Here is a 12,003-nt window from a genome sequence, read left to right on the forward strand (position 1 = left end):
TATCTCTGCATAATTGTCCACAAGATACTGCCCTCTATCAGAGGGCCTGTGCTAAGTTTGTAGACCTTTGTCTTCATTAGTACAGCAATTTTAGCTTGTGATCATTGTACTAGACCTCACTGATAAGCTAAGACACTGAGAGGTTCATGGTGCTGATATCTAACCTCGCCACTGGCTTTTTGACCCTTCTGCTTCCGAAACATGGGTCATTTTTTTTTTTTTTAAACCCAAGGTAGAACTCCATCAATTTTTCACACACATTGTGGGCAGTTTAAAGGTTGGTCAGAATCAAATATTGTGCTTTCAGATTTGATAATGTATGAGTACGGAAGGATGACCTTTGATACATGGTCATACATCAACATGACATGAGCAGTAAATGCAGCAATTACCTTTACTACATTGAAATGGTGCTTTAGTTTTCATCTTCAGAGCAATTATTGCAAAAACAACAAAAATACATTTAAGTTCTTATTATAACATTTGTAAAGTTAAGTGTCTTTTGAAAACAGTCCTAATTTATGCACTTATTTTCAACATGAATTTGGTTTTCATAAGATGCAATAGTTCACTATCAAAAGATGTTGTTGACATGATAACAATAGGCAGGTTTGTTGTAAAGCTACTTTGTGTTTTATAAATAGGTTATTTTTCAAAAGGCTTAAATGCTGGTTCTTTACAAGAGTTTTACCATTTGTAGTTTAAAATGTATTGAAGTCTGTGCCCAGTGGTCATCTAAAGGAATATTTAGTGATGATAAGGATCTTTGTGATCACACACAGCTGCATGTAGCTTCTCCCACTGTCTAAGGGATTGTTGCCCCAGGGTGTTTATATATTCATTTCTCCTTTGATGAGTGCCTTCTGTGTGTCAGGCACTGGAGATATAAAATGAGTGAGACATGGACCCTACTCTCAGGGAGTTCATAGTCTACTAGGTGGTTATTCTAATAGGTCAGTTCTATCTTAGGAAGTCCAAGATGAAAAAGCAATAAGTTGACTTATTAAGTCCTAAGTGAAATGTACATGGGACTTAAAAAGTCAGGAGACCAGGCTTGCATTTTGACTGCCACTTTCCAGCAGTATGACCTTGTGGGGAAGTTAGGTAACCTCTCTGAACCTTGGTTTCCTTGACCATAGAAAATGATATGTAGTACACAGAGCTGCTGTGAAAAGTAAATACGGAAAGTCTAGGCCAAGTCTGGACTAGAATGGGAAACTTCCTTGTCTACTTTCCATCCTTCCTTTATCTCCCTTTACACCTCTCAGCCTGTTTACTATTTCTCTATAAATTCTTCTCTTTCTGGCATAGAGGTTAACAGGGATTCAGGGAGTCCAAGGACCTCTGGAAATTTTCTGCAGAATTTTATATGTGTGCATGCACATTTTTCCATGAAGAGAATACATAGCTCTCATCTAATTTTCAAACGGGACCATGAGTCAGTAGAGCAGGAACTCGTAGCTCTCTTCTAGGAGAACAGCTAACTATCAAAGATACCAGTTAACATTACTGTAATATTTAAATTAATGATGTTAAAAAAAACACAATTGACGGGCTTCCATGGTGGCGCAGTGGTTGAGAGTCCCTCTGCCGATGCAGGGACGCGGGTTCGTGCCGCGGAGCGGCTGGGCCCGTGAGCCATGGCCGCTGGGCCTGCGCGTCCGGAGCCTGTGCTCCGCAAAGGGAGAGGCCGCAGCAGTGAGGGGCCCGCGTACGCAAAAAAAAACAACAACAACACAGAAACCCACAATTGAATCTCAAGTACCTTTTCTTTGGGCATTAAAGAACCCATCAAATTATCCCCATGGCCAGAAGCTATATGCCAGGTACAAAGCAGCAATGGCCACAGCAGTGGCAAAATTAGTATAAAAAAGGAACTATAGTTTAGTGTGTGGGTCTTGAGTGTTTTTAGATTGCTGATAGCTTTATCAGTGATCACTTTTAGACAGGAGAATTGCTTAAAACTTGACAGTGTTAGTGAGATTAGTGAGATTGCATTTTGAAAATAAGGTAGGGGTATTGTAAGGAATCCCAAAGTATCTTACTGGATTTTGATGTTATAAATGTTAAAAGTCTCACCACCCTCCCCCCAACCCCCTACTTGTTCCCTCCCCATAACCCAGGAACTTCTGCTCATGCAATGATGTCATAAAATTAGTTTTTTCACCAATACTTGTCTATTTCTCTCTTGGTTTTTAATATAAGAAATCTAAAGCACAATGATAAAAATTTTAGAAGCTATTTCACTGCATTCTATCATTGTAATGCATTAACTGCTTTCTCTTCCTTAGGTTCCCTTTTAGTCTTTAGTCCTTTTAGCTTACATGCTTTATAAATTGATAGGTACACAGTTGTATTCTTAAACCAAACTGTGTCTGAGCAAGGTGGTCTGTGTGGGGTCCCACTTGCCTCCTGTAGCTTCTCTCACATGAACTGTCATCAAAATCGTGAGTCAATTACTGACTGTTCCATAGCACCTGAAGCCATGGGCATCTGGTCACTGGGAAGAGGTTTGAACCCTAACTTTTATAAACCACGAAGCAGCTGTCAAGTGGTAATGAGTTTTTTTTCCCTTACACACAGGCAAACGCAGGCTGAACGCTTGAATGTCTGGTCTCCCTCCTTCCCCTAGTATCTCCTCTTCCATTTCTCCTTCAGAATATACCTTAAGTTTGAGTTTGTACATTTGCCTTGTAGGTCTAAACCTGTTGCATTGTAAAATGAAGTTCATCACAGAATTATTTATGATAATGAAAAAAATAGATGATCAAAATGCTCAGAAGTTGGTGAGTATTTAAATAATGCATTTAAATATTTTTGAAGTATTTTTAATAATGTGAGAAAATGCTGAAGATTTAATATTAAGAGAAAAGTGGATATGAGGTTACATGGTATATATAGTCTGGTCTCATATACAAGGATGTGGAGATAAATCTATATATAAATATATAAATATAGATCTATCTACAAATATATAGATATATGAGAGAGAAGAATTTATAAAAATATAATAATATAACAAATGTTATAAAAATATAAGAAATTTTAACTAATTATAGTTGGGTTGTAGTATATGTGTTACTTTGTTTTTTCACCTTTTCCCCCTGTACCTTGAATATCAAGAATGTGCATTACTTTTTAGCAAAAGTAAAAAATTAAAAATCTAGAATAATGAGCTACAACAAATCACTGTGTTACAGAAAGATTTCTAAATTCAAATTAATAGTTCAGTTATTTCCAAATTCAGAACATTTTCGTATATGCAAAGTCTTGGGAAAGAGTTCAACTTCAAAAGGCAGAGAAAAAAATGAGTTTATCTGGGCAGTAAAAATATAGAGGGACTCCCCTGGTGGTGCAGTGGTTGAGAATCTGCCTGCCATTGCAGGGGACACAGGTTCAAGCCCTGGTCCAGGAAGATCCCACATGCCACCGAACAACTAAGCCCGTGCGCCACAACTACTGAGCCTACACTTGAGAGCCTGCGAGCCACAACTACTGAAGCTCGCGCACCTAGGGCCCGTGCTCCGCAGCAAGAGAAGCCACTGCAATGAGAAGCCCGCACACCACAAAGAAGAGTAGCCCCTGCTCGCCGCAACTAGAAAAAGCCTGTGCACAGCAACGAAGACCCAATGCAGCCATAAATGAATGAATGAATAAATGAGAAAATAAAAATATAGAGACCTCTGTTACTTTGGAATAAAGAATAGAAATGAATGCTTTATGAAAAATATGGACTTAAAAATTAGGAAGGAATCTGGGAAACTCAGATAATTTTTTTCTTCCAGCAGCTTAAATAAAATACTCTCAGCCTGTAGATTTTTATGAAAGCCCCTGTTCATTTACATACTTTCTCCACCTTCCTTTCTTTGCACATAGGCATACATAGCTCATTAATTCCTTTAATTAAGAGGAATGAATCAAAGGTTTTTGTCTTCTAATAAGCAGTTGCTTCGTTTTATGCAATATAGCACCATAACCTTTGATCTTCCCTTAGTATATTTCTTTGGAAATCTCACAAGTTGTCGAGACGATAGTTAAATAATTTCCTAAATCTGCTTCTGATAAACATTTAGAAATAATCACAGTACAGTATGCAGTAATGTATCTTAGTGCAGATTGCTCTGGGATTGTCATATGATAGCAATCATAGCAAAATCTGACCCAAGCTTCCCAAACTGAGAATTTGTGGCAGTTTGTGATGGAGATGAGAATGAATTCATGATTTAGAAAATTAGATAGGTAAATTTAGAATACATTTAGGACTTTGTAGAAATATTTACTTTATGGGTAGTTATTTTAAATGTCTATTTATGTAGGCTAGTGTACCTGGAGGCCCCCCTGACGTGCTGGTTTCCTACTGGGGAAACCATAGTTGACTAAATACTTAATATATACCCAACCTGCTGTAAGACATATACACAGTGTCATTTGATCCTTAGAAGAATTCTTTGAAATAGAAAATAATTTATCTCTGTTCTTTAGGTAAGGAAACTGAAGTTCCAGGAAATTCAATCACGCATGTAAGGTCACACAGCTGCTAAGTGGGAAGGGCAGTATTTGAACCTAGGTTGATCCATAAATGTTTCACTGTATCATACCACCTCCAGTCTTATCCATTTGTTCAAGCTGACTTTTTACCAGCAATACTCTCGTTACTTTATATACTTAAAAGTGATTAAAATATCCTGTAAAAATGTTCCATAGTAATATTCTGAAGGAAATCTTGAAGAGTCCCTTTGGTAAGACACTCACTCCTTGGGTTGCCCAGATTTTGTGAAACAGTATCGGAGATGTTACTATTATTTTAGAAGCTAAAAAAGAATATGGTACTGCTTGCTGGCTCCTCCTCCACTTAGTAAGGAGCAGTGCGCATCCTTTCCGCTTTCACTGTTAGCTGTGTCTCTTCTGTGCTACCATACAGAGTTGACTTGATTTGTGACAACAGCAGAAAAGGTGATTATAAGTTGCTCAGTACATAAATTACCTTTCTATTCTTGGTACTAAGTGAATTTCTAAAACCAACATCTAAATTCTTTGATTCTGTGCCATTAAAAAATTTGTCTTTCCAATGAGATTTTTACTGAAAGTACTGAAAAATATCTAATATTTCTTGTCTATAAAAATGCTTTTCTGAGTACATGTCAAATGCTGGTTTGGTTTATACAAAGGATGCAGATTTCCTCCTGGATTGCACTTTCACTGAGGGACTAATTGTCTCTTATGTACCTTCAACTCTCCACTTAGAACAGTTCTTGGCAAACAGTACACTCTCCATGCGTGTTTGTTGAATTGGAATTGTTTCTAGCAGGACACTGTGCCCCTGATATAGATGCTTACCTTCTCTGAAATTTAAGATTTTTGAATGAAATGAAGAAACCTTGATTTTGGATTTCTTTGTGCATCTAAGTCTTCATCTGAAGCCAGGGAGGGAAGGGTACGGACTGCTGCTGTCCACAGCTCCCATGCCTTTGGGCTTTACCTAGGGGTCTAGGCATTGATGACCAGCTGCCTTTCTCCACTTAACCTTTGGTTACAGGCACTGGCCCCACAAAGGTCCTCACACTAGTCAGCTGCCTTGTCTGGCCCCTCTCCCCTTCCTTCCTCTCCTATCCTTCCTCTGTGATAATCCTGTGCTCACCCAGCACCTGCATCCCCAGTACTTTGCATGTTCTTCTATTGAATTTGGGGTTGGTATCAACCTTTCTCCTAGTCCTTTATGGCTTTTGCATGTAGTTTTCATGACTCTTGATTCTTATGTGTAATTCATGCATTGTGATGGCTCTATTCCCAAAGAACATGTGTTCTACACAAATTTCTACTAACACATGTTGCTGTCAAACATTATCGCCAGATGTTTGGGAAGGCAAGTAAGGAAGTAGTTCAGGGCTGTGAGACTCAGGCCCTCCCAGAAAAGTGATGAGGAACTGGGATGTCCTATTGCTTCCGGTCACTTCAACAGCCCCCGCCTCTCCTGATGCCTCCCAGGAGTGTTCTGAGGCCACCTCCGTCAGTTTTCACAGGATATGGCATCTTTCCTAGCAGCCTAGGGAGTTCTAGTTTTCATGTTGTGCTCCACAGATCCCCTATATTCCACAGGTCCTTCTGTCATTCCTCGAACATTTGACTCAACTTCTAATGCAGATGTGTAGTGACTTTAAAGAATGTACACACAATGTATTTTATAACAAATTTTAACACTGGAGGCCACTAAGTTGTATTCTCACTGATGGATTGATTTCACAGTGCATAAATTTTATGAATTAGAATTTATAAAATAAATTCATTTGTAACCTAGATGTTGGCTGTCTCTGTGAGAAGTCTCTAACATGCTGTTCAGACCTGAGCTCTGTGTCTGTTCTTCTTTCAGACCCCAGGCCCTCTCATCTCTCCTCTGGGTTATTGTAACAGGCACTCATCCACTTGCTTCACAGTCCATTCCCAGCAGCAGCCAAAGTAAGCCTGTTCATAGGGTCTGATGACTCCTCTACTCAAAAACCTTCCCATAGTTTCTCATCTTTTGTTGTTCTTCTTGTTGTTGTTGGGGGTTTTTCCAGGTTAATTGAGATATAATTGACACATAGCATTGTGTAAGTTTAAGATGCACACGTGTTGATTTTATATAACTATAAATTGTAAAATGGTTACCACCATAGTATTGGCTACCCCTCCATCCTATCACATGGTTACCATTTCTCTTTGTGGTGAGAAAGTTAAGATCTACTCTCTTAGCAATGTTCTAGTATATGATACAGTATTATTAGCTACAACCACCATGCTGTGTATTAGATCCCCCAAATTGTTAATCTTATAACTGGAAGTTTGTAACCTTTGACCAATATCTCCCCATTTCTCCCACCACCCCCCAATCCCTGGTAACAACCACTCTACTCTCTATTCCTCTGAGTTCATCTTTTTAAGACTCCACATACAAGTGATATCATACAGTATTTGTCTTTCTCTGGCTTATTTCACTTAGCACAATGCCCTCAGAGTCCATTCATGTTGTTGTAAAGGGCAGGATTTCTTCCTTTTTATGCTTGGATAATATTCCATTGTGTATATATCACATCTTCTTTTTCCATTCATCTGTTGACAGACATTTAAGTCCATAGTTTAGATTCACAGTTCTCCATATTATTTAGAGTAAAAGCCCAAGACATTGCAATGGCTTATAAAGTCCTACACTATCCACCCTCACCCCCTGCTTGATGTTCCTGTTCTTATTATCTCTCTTTGCCCTCACTGGCCTCCTTGGCCTTCCTCTAACATACCAGCCATACTCCTGCCTCAGAGCCTTTTCTCTTAATTGTCCCTCTGCCTTAGACATTTTTGCTTAGCTGGATCCCCCATCCCCACGTCTTTACTCAAATATCAACTTGCCTGACATAACCTGACAACACCTTCCTTAAGATATCCCTCCATTCCCTTTCCTGCTTTTTTCCTCTGTTAAAATTATCTAAAACTTCTCTATTATCCCTAATATTCAATAGCAATACTATCACCATCTAACGTGCGTATATTTTGCATCTTTGTTTATTGCACCCTTTCCCCCTGTAGAAAGTAATCCATGTTGCCAGAAGTTTCTGAAAGTTTTGTTCCCTGCTGTACTCCCAGTACACAGCAGTTGGTAGGTTATCAATAAATATTTGAGTTCTCCGGAAATAATCCATGAGCCCCAGAACATTAGTAAATAGACTAGATTTTTCTGGGACTTTTGCAGGGGAGATGGACAAGGTGGTTTATGTCCAAAGGGAGATTCTCCTTTCAATTATTCCTTTCCTAAGAATAGAGACCAAATTGTTTTGACTTAAGAGAGCTGCTCTCCCAGTGCCTTGGACATTACTATAAACATTTCCTTTTTAGGTCAGTACAACATTTAATCAAGCAGATTAAGTTATAATGTTTATGAGGATCTGAGAGTGAGATGTGCCATAATGCAAAAGTCAAGTGGATTTTGGAGGAAAATAGATTTATGAAAATTCTTTTTACTATTACCTGAATGCAATGATCTAGATAAGCTAAATAAGTAACTCGGGTTTTTTTCCTATTTTTCCTAACCCCCAACCACCAACTGCCTCCCCCCCTCATCTCCATCCCCATCCCCCAATAGATGAAGTAAAGCCAAACTTAGTGTCCAAATGGTGGATTACCCAAGCCTTTGCTTTTCCTCATGCCCTTTCTGTTTATAGACTTCTGGCCAATTCTATTGTTCCCCGCCTGGAATGACAATATGAAAAGAATTAAGGCAATTAATGTTATCACTTATGGTAAAAAGTTGGGTGAGGAAGGAAAGAACAATTATTGGCTAAAAGGAAATCTGAAGGGTCCATATGGATTGTCCCTCCATGTATTTTGTTAGCATATACAATTGATAACAATACTGATGCATTAAAAATGATATTCTTTACTTCCCAGTTTGCAGTTTTAGCTCATATGTATTTCATTGACACACATGAGCAGGAGCAATACACACGTAGCAACAAATGAGCTTTCTTTACCAGCCATTGTGCAAAGTTAACGAGTGGCTATTTTTAAGGCTGATCTACTAGTATATGTAAATGTAAACACCTCTGTATGCAGTGGTGACATCTTTAAGTAATTGAAAGCTCAGCATGAAAATTGTGTCCAGCCTTAAGATCATTCTCAGTTAAAAGGTTAATCCTTTTAATAGTTAAATAGGCTGCCCTCTCAGATATATCTCAGAGAAGAGAATTTATTATATAAGGTATAATCTCATTGGGTATGCAAGGTAAATAACCTCATTAAGACTGGAATGTGAAGGAGATACACTACTATTCAAATAGGGCAAAAGGGGGCCAACAAGTTAAAACAAAAGGCAGTTATGGAAAGTCAAGCACTGCTTTTATTTTGTGTTTCATATTTTGTGCTGAATAAGCAGATTAAAAGGGTGAGCTGCTTAGCTTCGAGAAGAGCCTAGAGAAAAGAGGCCTGCCCCGGCCACGGCGTTCAAGTTCACGGCCTTCTGCTACATGCTGGCGCTGCTGCTCACCGCTGCACTCATCTTCTCCGCCATTTGGCATATTATAGCATTTGATGAGCTGAAGACTGATTACAGGAATCCTATAGACCAGTGTAACACCCTGAACCCTCTTGTCCTTCCAGAGTACCTCATCCATGCTTTCTTCTGTGTCATGTTTCTTTGTGCAGCAGAGTGGCTTACTCTGGGTCTCAATATGCCCCTCTTGGCATATCATATTTGGAGGTATATGAGTAGACCAGTGATGAGTGGACCAGGACTCTATGACCCTACAACCATCATGAATGCAGATATTCTAGCATATTGTCAGAAAGAAGGATGGTGCAAATTAGCTTTTCATCTTCTAGCAGTTTTTTACTACCTATATGGCATGATCTATGTTTTGGTGAGCTCTTAGAACAACTCTCAGAAGAACTGGTCCGGTTAAGTGCATGCAAAAAGCCACCAAACGAAGGGATTCTATCCAGCAAGATCCTGTTTCCAAGAGTAGCCTATGGAATCTGATCAGTTACTTTAAAAAATGTCTCCTTATTTTTTAAATGTTTACACATTTTTTGCTTGTGGAAAGACTGTTTTCATATGTTATACTTGGATAAAGAATTTAAATGGAATGACATATAAATTAATAAGAAATGATACCTCTGGTGTTGACAGGTTTGAACTTGCACTCCTTAAGGAACAGCCATAATCCCTTGAATGACTGCATTAATTACTGACTGTCCTTAGTCCATTGGAAGCTTTTGCTTATAGAAGTTGTAGGGCTCATTTTGGTTTTATTGAAATGCCATTTAATTAAAAATTAGCTGTAGATATCAGTGCTTCTGATGAATTGAAAATATATATCTGACCTGTGGAAACTTCATGGGTTTCCTCGTCTATCATGTAGGTGATTATATATGGATGCATTAAAAAAATGAGTGGGATTTTTTTCCCTTTGACTTGAAATATTATCCCTGTATATTGCATGAATGAGAGATTTCCCGTATTTCCACCAGAGTAATATACTTGCTTTAATTCTTAAGCATAAGTGAACATGATACAAAAATATATGCTGACTTACTTGTGAAGAATGCATTTAAAGCTATTTTAAATGTGTTTTGATTTGTAAGACATCACTTATTAAGAAATTGGTTATTATACTTAGTGTTCTAATCTGGTGGTAAAGATATTCTTAAGAGTTTGCAAGTACTTTAGATTTTCAAAACTGAATGAGAGAGAACATTGTATAACCGTCCTGCTGTTCCTTTAGTGCAATACAATAAAACTCTGAAATTAAGACTTAAAAAAAAAAAAAAAGAAAAGAGGCCTGGATAAATCCTTTTGGTGAAAAGCAACAGATTAGAGTATAGACTGTTGGTCATGCATTAGTTGAATAATCTCAAAGAGTGGAAATTTTGATTTCCACGAGTGTGTCTTCAAAGGGCTATAAACAAAGTGATCCTTCCTGGATCTAAAACCCTGATAGACCTTGGACACTTGTTTCCCCAAAGCATGGGTACCCCTGATGGCTGACTTGATTAACTGTCCTCTCATTTGACTAAGCTCCCTTGTTACGTTGGAATTTCAAAATCATTACGCTATGAAAAATTCCTCTTCCATGTAAGGTATTGGGCAATGATCTCCTACCAATTAGTATCTACATTTATTGTCATCCACATCTATTTCATCTACTGTTATTGTCATTTATGTATCATAAAAAAATTAAATTGCTCTTGCGCCTCCAAAATTGAATATTCCTAAAATGGAAGAGCTAGATGGGGCTTGGAAGTTATTTGGTTCAGGCTTCTGCCTCTAGATGGTTAAAGAAGTAATGCATAGGATTCTCAGATGTCTTCTATGTTCTCAGAAAATACCATGTCAACACTTGGATGACAGCTTTTCCAGGGGAGTCTGTAGCATGTTTCTGTAACAGGAATTAGCTCTTATGCAACTGGTAATTAGGAGAATGAGGCCAGTATAAGTCAGAAGTCATGTTGGTCTTACATGATTTTCCTCAGATCATTAATGTTTTGCATCAGCAAACAACAGCAGCTGAATGCAGCAAGCTAGAAGAACACAGAATATAGAACCTACAGCCAAACTAAGTTAAAGAGAAGACCAACCTGTGAACATTGTGGCCATGTGCTTTGTCTTAGAAGTGCTGAGTGTGTGGTTCTCTCTGATCTTTGGGTATTTGGAACTTGTCTTCTCAAATCAGTAGCCTCTATCTTTCATTTCATCCCTTCCATCAAGCTGTCTTCTCTCCCTCTCCCTCTCTCTCTCTCTTTTTATTGTGGTGAAATATACATCTTTTTTCAAAAAAAGGTAAAAATTAGGGCTTCCCTGGTGGCGCAGTGGTTGAGAATCCGCCTGCCGATGCAGGGGACACGAGTTCGTGCCCTGATCTGGGAAGATCCCACATGCCGCGGAGCAGCTGGGCCCGTGAGCCATGGCCGCTGAGCCTGCGCATCCGGAGCCTGTGCTCCGCAACGGGAGAGGCCACAACAGTGAGAGGCCCGCATACAACAACAACAACAAAAAAAAGGTAAAAATTCCTGTGTTTGCAGTAGTCTTTTAAATTAGTAAGTTAACGACTTTTTAAAAAAAACTGAAAATATTTTTATTAGGTTTATTATTCTCTGTGTTGGTGTTTTCATTATAAAGTTGCTTAAGTTTTGAGTGGTTTGCTACTTTTTTTCCCTTTTTTCTGATTTTGCAGAATGCAAGTATCATTTGAAACACATATATATCTTATAGTAGAAGAGCTTGTATTTCATTTTCTTAATGCATGTTGCATGACTCTTATAACTGATCATGTTCAGGGTTTGTCCTAGGAAACTAAACTAATGTTGGAGCAGGATTATCTATAAAGAACGTAACAGGAGGAAGTTCCAAGATCAGCCAGGAGACTTGCTGAAGTTTTTGTGGGTTTCTTAGTGTCAAAGTTCAGAAGTCTCACAACCTATCAGTTTTGGTGCAATGTTCTTATTCCTCAACCTCTTCTACTTCCAATGAATGAGATATAA

General features: G+C 38.4%; 1 pseudogene; it reads left to right on the forward strand.

Moving 5' to 3' along the window:
* The first annotated feature begins 7,567 nt into the window (after positions 1–7,567).
* Positions 7,568–11,502, forward strand: LOC111172930 (protein cornichon homolog 1 pseudogene; annotated as a pseudogene).
* Positions 11,503–12,003: the final 501 nt, after the last annotated feature.

Source organism: Delphinapterus leucas, chromosome 8, assembly GCF_059928025.1.
Source record: "Delphinapterus leucas isolate spDelLeu-1000000601 "Yukka" chromosome 8, BTC_Dleu_Yukka2, whole genome shotgun sequence".
In the NCBI taxonomy this organism is placed as follows: domain Eukaryota; kingdom Metazoa; phylum Chordata; class Mammalia; order Artiodactyla; family Monodontidae; genus Delphinapterus; species Delphinapterus leucas.